Below are 7,684 nucleotides of genomic sequence, written 5' to 3' on the forward strand. Positions count from 1 at the left end.
GATATATGCAACATTGAGAGAGACGAGAGAAATGTGGTTGTTGCTAAATGGTTGTGTTCATTACATAAATAGATGGAGAGCTTCTATCTATGCTCAGTTGTTGGTTTACCTCCTCGAGATGGAGGGTTAAATTTTTAGGAAGACACGTAGGGTAGCGTATGGGTATTAAATGACACCCTCACTTATTTTCACTCCAAGGTGTAAAATACAAGTAGAAGAAGAAGAAGTAGATGCCCAAATGTCTCCATGGCACTCCACTTCCTTTACCCGCTCTCACACCCACCACCATCGCGTTACCTTCAAATTGTTAAGCTGTGTCCTAACTAAGATCACAGTTTGTTTGTGGTGGCAAACCATCATCCCCCCCCCCCCCCCCCCCCCCCCCCCTAATTTTGATAATGTGAATGTCAATGGCAACGGCCATGGCCTGCACGCCCGGGTGGTATGCAAATTCACGAAAAAGCATTCCAAGTGACAACGTTGCGATGCATACTTATACGCCGCTGTACCTTCTTGATTTTGCAATGTAACTTTAATAATGGTCAGCATTCCAGCAAGCCGTCTTAGCTCAGCCGGTAGAGCGCGTGGCTTTTAACCACAATATAACTTTAATAATGGTCAGCATTCCAGCAAGCCGTCTTAGCTCAGCCGGTAGAGCGCGTGGCTTTTAACCACGTGGTCGTGGGTTCGATTCCCACAGACGGCGGCGCTGCATGAGCCACTCATGGATTTGTGTTCTCTTTTTTCATCTAAATAAATGACCCGGCGTAGAGCAGGAGACCCTCTCCCCCCTAAATCAAGTAGGGTCTCCCCCTAAATCAAGTTTTATAAGGAATAACAATAATACGAGTTTTCAAACCCTGCTATATTTTATAATTTATTTTTGAGCTGATCATCAATGGTGCCTCAAAAACAATTGAACGTAGATGGCGTTTAAAATTGAGGGGGGTCTAAACTAGAATGCTTGGGTACCCTTATCCTCTACACCTATGCGTTGTCAACGTACTTTGAAAGAACATGTGTCCTTCTTCCGTTCACGTATAAACATCTTGAAGCGCTTGAATGAAGATGGACACTACAACCCATACATACCATTTCTGCAGCACGTCCTCTTCGTATGCGTGTCTTTCTCAAGTTATATATGAACAGCTTCCAGAGCTCGAACGAGCATGAACATCAAGCCTATGACTATATTTGACGTGAGGAATTGATGGACATCGACAGAGATCTCAGGGTACATACATCGCAAGGTTGATAATTCCAAATTCATTATTACCGCATTTGAATGTGAAGTTTTTTCTTTTCTTAAAAAAAAAAACCATACATAAAGAATGGCGGGGAGTTGGTGGCACAATCCTCCCCGAAATTTTATAAACATAGGAGAACGTGCCCTTCCCCCGTTTCCCAAATAGCACTTTCGATATCGAAAGTGGACCAAAACACCTTCAGTGTTGAAGGCGGCCATTAGTCCTACGCATTGATTCATGATACAAAACTCGTTTTCAAATGTGGTAATGAATTTATAATTTTTTAATTTGCGAGGTACTTTTGAATCCCCATCGAACATAAGAACAGGCTTTCAAGCTAGGAATTAATTGCATATCTGTATAAGAGACCTTAGCCTAAGGGTCCACATTTTGAGAAATTTTTGGACTAAGGTCCAAATAAGGTTCCAAAGGGCCAATAGGATTAATCCAAGTGTTGGGATGAGATAAATACAATGAATAAAAGAAAATAGCCCAAAAATGAGTAAATGCTCACATAAGATGAAGAGTTGACTGAGTATAAGGTTATTAGTTAAAACTAAGGTATATTAGTAAAAAAATGAGATATTTAGGTGAAATGATGCATTTTTGACACCTCAGTAAGGTGGGAAACCCACTTGAGCTAGGCGCCTTCTTCATCATCATTGTTTGGCTTTTTTAATTCAAAAAAATCAAGATATTTCATCTCTCCTCTCTCCTGGTGCAAACTGGATCAAAAAGGGAGCCAAACTGATCAAAATCTTATCCAAATTGGGTCAAACTGAAGCTAGAAGGCTCTAAAACCCAGTTGGACTTGGTTAGTGGCCCCCTCACCTATAACCCTCATTCCTTTGTATTTTCATATTGGAGAAATACCATGCTAGTATTATCTCTAAATTAGTATATTTCTATTATCTCTCTAATTTGACTCTTCTCTTGAGAGCTTTGGAGCTTCTCTCTCCTCCATCCTCTCTTGGAGACTACTCTCCTCCTCTTGGTGGCTAAGGACTTGCTTGGGGGCTTCACTTCTAGCCAAAGAAACAAGCCCAAATCAAAGGTAAACCTATTTTAATGGTTTTTTTTCAATTCTCTCAATGATTTTCTTCTTCTCAACCCCTCTAAAGCTTAAAAAGCTTTCAATGGAATGGTTTTCTCTTGAAATCAAGCTCTCCAATGATTCATAATGTTTAATTAGATTAATACTAATTTTTATGCTTAATTATAGTATTTTTGTTAATAAATCTCTCTTTTAGATAGATTAATCATCTTTATGGTTAGATCCTTGTTGGTAGAAGGATGATTCTCAATGATAATCTCTTTATCGTAATCAAAACTCTAGGCTTGATAAGCTAGAGAAAGAGATTAGATATTTTCATGATTTTTAATCTAGTAAAAATGATGGTTAATTCTTTTTAGCTTGATTATGAGTAAGACAAATCATATTAACTCATTCTAAATTGAAAGAGGGTTATGCTAACATTTTTAGAAATAAGGAATGGTTATTTTAGAATAATCAAGAGATTTACTCAAAATTATGCTTATAATTATGATTATAATTAGGCTATGTATACATAATTTAATTTTACTCTAAAAGAAGAATTCCCATCATATTTTCATTACAAGTTTTCATTTCAAATTAGAAAATTGAATATTTCCAGTAATTGCAGCCCAGTAATTGCAGTGAAGCTCTGGCAAAAATGCCCAAAAAATAGATAAATTTTATTTTTATGCATGATTTTAATAAAGTAAAAAGAGAAATTCCTATCATATTTTGTTAGAAGTCATCTCCTATCTACATTTATACACCAGGGCCTCTGTTTGTGGGTGTGCCCGCCCTGTATAAGGTGTTTTATTATTTTTCCTCACTCCCCGTATTTTTCCCTATTTTTTCCATTTTTTCCAGTGGTGTGGAGGGATGCCAGAGGTTGGCAGGAGCACTTAGTGGCTGGCCGACTATCCCATCTACAGTCCTGTGGTGGCTGGCCGACTACCCAGACATCAGTCGTGGGCTTCTGTATTGCTGGCCGACTGGATGTATGCAATCGTGGACCTTTTCATTGCTGGCCGACTGCTCATGCAATCGTGGAGGCCCTTCAGTGCTGGCCGACTGCTCACATGGGGCATATAAATAGGCCCCATGCCCCCACCACTTCCTCATTCGGTCTTTTGCGGGATTTTGTGTATAGAGAAGACGAAAACAAAAAATAAAAATTTAATAATGTATCATTTTTGGCAAAATTATGAGGTGAGCAAACCGTGGCCGTCAGCCAGATCCTCTCACTGATGAGGAAGAGCTTGACCCCGACGTTCGCAAGGCTCTTCACAGAACTCAGCCAGGACCCTTCAAAGGTGAAGGGGAGAACTTGGGCGAGACTATTTTGGGCGAGACTATGGAGAAGTGGGTTGAGGCCATGGGGGAATATTTTGATGTCACCGGATACAATGAGAGGAGCAAAATGGCTCTCGCTAGGCTGAAGATTGTGGAAACAGCAAAGGTGGCATGGAGAAACCATTGCGACACCAACCATATGGATAGGAATACCTAGTCCTGGAATGATCTCAAAGCCTATCTAAGGAAGAGATTCCCCCCCCTCCCCCCGCGGATTTTTAGAAACCAAGATGAATGAATTCTTAGAGCTAAATGAGGGGAGAAAAACTATTGAAGAATATCATCAAGCATTTGCTCTTCTCCTCAAGTACTCACCACCCCGCTAGACAAAGAACAACTCATGGCTAGGTTCATTCAGGGAATGAACGAACCTTTAGACACCCTGGTCAAGAATGCCAAGCCAGTTTCCATGGTTGAAGCTGTAAGAATGGCGAAGGACTTCGCCAAAGCCTTCATCGTTAAAGTCCCGCCAAAGCCAGCTCCCTCATCCTTCAAGAGATTCCAGACACCGGGAAGTTCTTCCAACCTTCTGCCTCCAAAGAGACACTAAGGTCCCTAACTACCAGAATCTAGAGTCAGGAAGTTTCAGGAACGAAGGAAGACCTTTTTCTCGAAGCTCTTTCTCAGGAACTTCGGCTCTTTTTAGAATGCAGAGGGAAGAGCTTCGAAGTGAGAACAGGTGCTTCGGATGTTAGGGGTTTGGTCACTAGCTCAAGGATTACACATCTCCTTTTGTGGTCCAAGGAAGCCAGGGTCCCAGAGTTCAAAGACAGACTCCTTCGTATTAGTTCAATCAGGGTCCCCCGCACCAAAATCAAGGCAACCCCAAAAGAGTGCTAGCTCAGCCTGCAGCCTCCATCCAAAGAAGTCTCCGAACTCCCTCACAGAATTGGGGAAACCAAAGAGAGAGAGTTCCACCTCCTCAAACTGCAGTAGCTAGAGCCGTCACTATAGCTGAGAAAGTGGAGGAAAAAAAAGGACAGTTCTATGCTGCAATTGAGCATCAGGGGAATACTCGTCAATTTTTAGTCCTCCAAACTCCAGCAGAGTACCAAGGTAAGCAATTCAAGCTTTTGATTGATTTAGGCAGTACTCATTCTTTTATTTTCCCAAGATGTCTATATAAGTTAGTCCTAAATCAAAAATCAGGGAAGCCTATGCAAGTGGAATTGGCCAGTGGAAAGATTCTTTTCACACACCTTGAGACAGACCTTATTCAGTTTAGTCTAGATGAGAACATAACAGAGTGCCAGCTAAGAGTCCTACCCTTGGGAATCTATGATGGAATCCTTGGAATGGATTGGCTCCATAAGAATTAGGCTGACATTCATTGTCACAATGGAACCATCTCTTTCTTTGACCTTCACGGGAATAAAGTTCAAGGAACTGGAGTTTTCGGATCCCCAGTGCTGCAATTAGTCAAGGCTTCTAAATTGTTAAAAGGGCTCAGAAAGAGGCAAGCTATTTATGTCATTAAAATGAATCTGGTAGATATAAAATGAATCTGGTAGATATAAAATGCAAGGCTAAAGAACCAGAGTGGTTAAGTATGTAGATGTGTTCCCAGAAGAGCTGACTGAGATGCCTCCGTCTCGCGAAGTAGATCATGAGATCGAGTTAACCCCCAGAGCTCAGCCCCAATAGCCGAGCGTGCATAAAAAAATGCCAGTCCCTGAAGCCATAGAACTTAACAAGTAGTTAAGACAACTGTTAGAGCAGACCCAGTGTCTCACCTTGGGGTGTACCCGTTCTCTTTCTCAAAAGAAGAAAGATGGAATGTTTGTATTGACTACAGAAGAGGCTTGAATCAATTAACAATTAAAAATAAGTATCCTATCCCTAAGATTGATGAACTTCTAGATTGGTTAAGTGGGACCCAAATATTCACAAAGATAGATCTCAAATTTGGGTACTACCAGATCAGAATTAAGGAACAGGACATCCCGAAGACAACATTCAACACTCGCTATAGGCATTATGAGTTCATAGTCATGCCATTTGGATTGACTAATGCCCCGGCAATGTTTAATCGTCTTATGCCAGATATTCTCAAAGAATACTTGGATGATTTTGTTCTTGTCTTCTTTGATGATATCTTGGTATACTCAAAGGATGCTACAGATCATGAAGATCATGTGGGCAAGGTCCTGGAAATCCTAAGGAAGCACCAACTCTTTGAAAAAAAGAGCAAGTGTTCTTTTTCTGTTGACTAGGTGGAATACTTGGGATTCATAGTGTCTAAACATGGGATTTCTCCTGACCCCGCAAAGATTGAAGCAGTCATAGATTGGGCGGAACCCAAGATGGTAAAGGAAGTCAGAGGATTCCTAGGATTAAAGGAAGTCAGAGGATTCCTAGCAAAGATTGAAGTAGTCATAGATTGGGCGGAACCCAAGATGGTAAAGGAAGTCAGAGGATTCCTAGCAAGTGTTCTTTTTCTGTTGACTAGGTGGAATACTTGGGATTCATAGTGTCTAAAGATGGGATTTCTCCTGACCCCGCAAAGATTGAAGCAGTCATAGATTGGGCGGAACCCAAGATGGTAAAGGAAGTCAGAGGATTCCTAGGATTAACTGGATGGTATAGGATCTTTATACCCAGATATGCTCAGATAGCATTCCTTTTAACTAACCTTCTCAAGAAGAGTACCCTATTTCAGTGGACTGCAATGTGTTAGAGTGCCTTTGATAAGTTAAAGACAGCCTTAGTAACCAACCCTGTCCTTAAATTGCCAGATTTTACCAAACCTTTTGAAGTAGTTATTACTGATGCTAGTGGGTTTGCCTTAGGCGATACTCTTATGTAGGAAGGTCATGCAGTGGCCTATGAATCTAGAAAGCTTAGAACACATGAGAGAAATTATGCCGTCTATGACTTGGAGTTACCCTCAGTAGTTTATGCTCTAAAGTTGTGGAGACATTATCTTTTGGGACATAGGTTCACCTTGATGACATATCATCAAAGTTTGAAGTGGATCTTCACCCAAAGGGATCTCAACATGCGTCAAAGGAGATGGATGCAGACCCTGCAGGAATTCGATTTTGAAATCAAGTATCAGCCAGGGAAAGAAAATGTGGTTGCAGATGCGCTCAGCAGAAAAGCCTCCTTGCTTGCAATTACAGTGGTGTCAAATCCATTAATCAGTGAAGCAAGGGAGAGAAACATGCAGGACAAATTCTTTACCCGTATTGCTACCCTTCTGATGCAGGAAAGCAAGACTCCTCAGGAAATGAGTGGAGTTCTTTGGTACAAATTGGATGAAGGATGCATGTATTATAATAATTGGCTATGCATTCCCAATGATGAGGGAATAAAGGGAAGGATTATGAGAGAATCCTATGATAGCCTGATAGCTGGACATCCAGGGTTTATAAAAACCTATATGTCTGTGAAGAAAAGCTTCTTCTGGCCCAGGACTCAAAAAGGATGTACTTGATCATGTGCGACAATGCTTAATGTGTCGGTTAAAGAATCAAGGCAGAGAGAGTTAAGATGCCAGGGAAACTACAACCTCTAGACATTCCAGAGATGAAGTGGGAATGTATCAGTATGGACTTTGTCACTGGATTACCTTCAGTGCAATCAGGTTACAACTCCATTTTTGTGGTAGTTGATAGACTAACCAAAGTTGTCCATCTGATTTCAGTGAAAGAAACCTACACTATAGTGGATGTTGCTAGAGTTTTCCTTAAAGAAATCTTCAGATTGCACGGCTTACCCACCAGGAGGATAGTAAGTGACAGAGATCCCAAGTTCACATCAAAATTCTGGACTGCATTCTTTGAAGCAGTAGGAACTTTCTTGGATCTCAGTACAGCCTATCACCCCGAAACAGATGGCCAGACTGAAAGAGTGAATCAGGTAATAGAAGATATCCTTTGGTCATGCTGCGGGTAGGGAACCCAAGAAGTGGTTAAGCCATTTGCATCTGGTTGAATTTGCTTACAATGCTTCTTATCATCGAAGCATTGGGATGAGCCCTTTCAAAGCTCTGTATGGACAAGATTGCCTTACACCTTTGACTTGGTCTGGCCCATTAATCAGAGTCAAA

At 41.1% G+C, this 7,684-nt stretch overlaps 1 non-coding gene across 1 annotated transcript; it reads left to right on the forward strand.

Annotated features, from left to right (window-relative positions):
* The first annotated feature begins 633 nt into the window (after positions 1 to 633).
* On the forward strand, positions 634 to 706 carry TRNAK-UUU (transfer RNA lysine (anticodon UUU)). The gene has a single exon. It is a non-coding gene; the product is annotated as a tRNA-Lys (tRNA).
* Positions 707 to 7,684: the final 6,978 nt, after the last annotated feature.

Source organism: Cibotium barometz, chromosome 14 (assembly GCF_041138505.1).
Source record: "Cibotium barometz isolate CiBa-2024 chromosome 14, ASM4113850v1, whole genome shotgun sequence".
NCBI classification, from domain to species: Eukaryota; Viridiplantae; Streptophyta; class Polypodiopsida; order Cyatheales; family Cibotiaceae; genus Cibotium; species Cibotium barometz.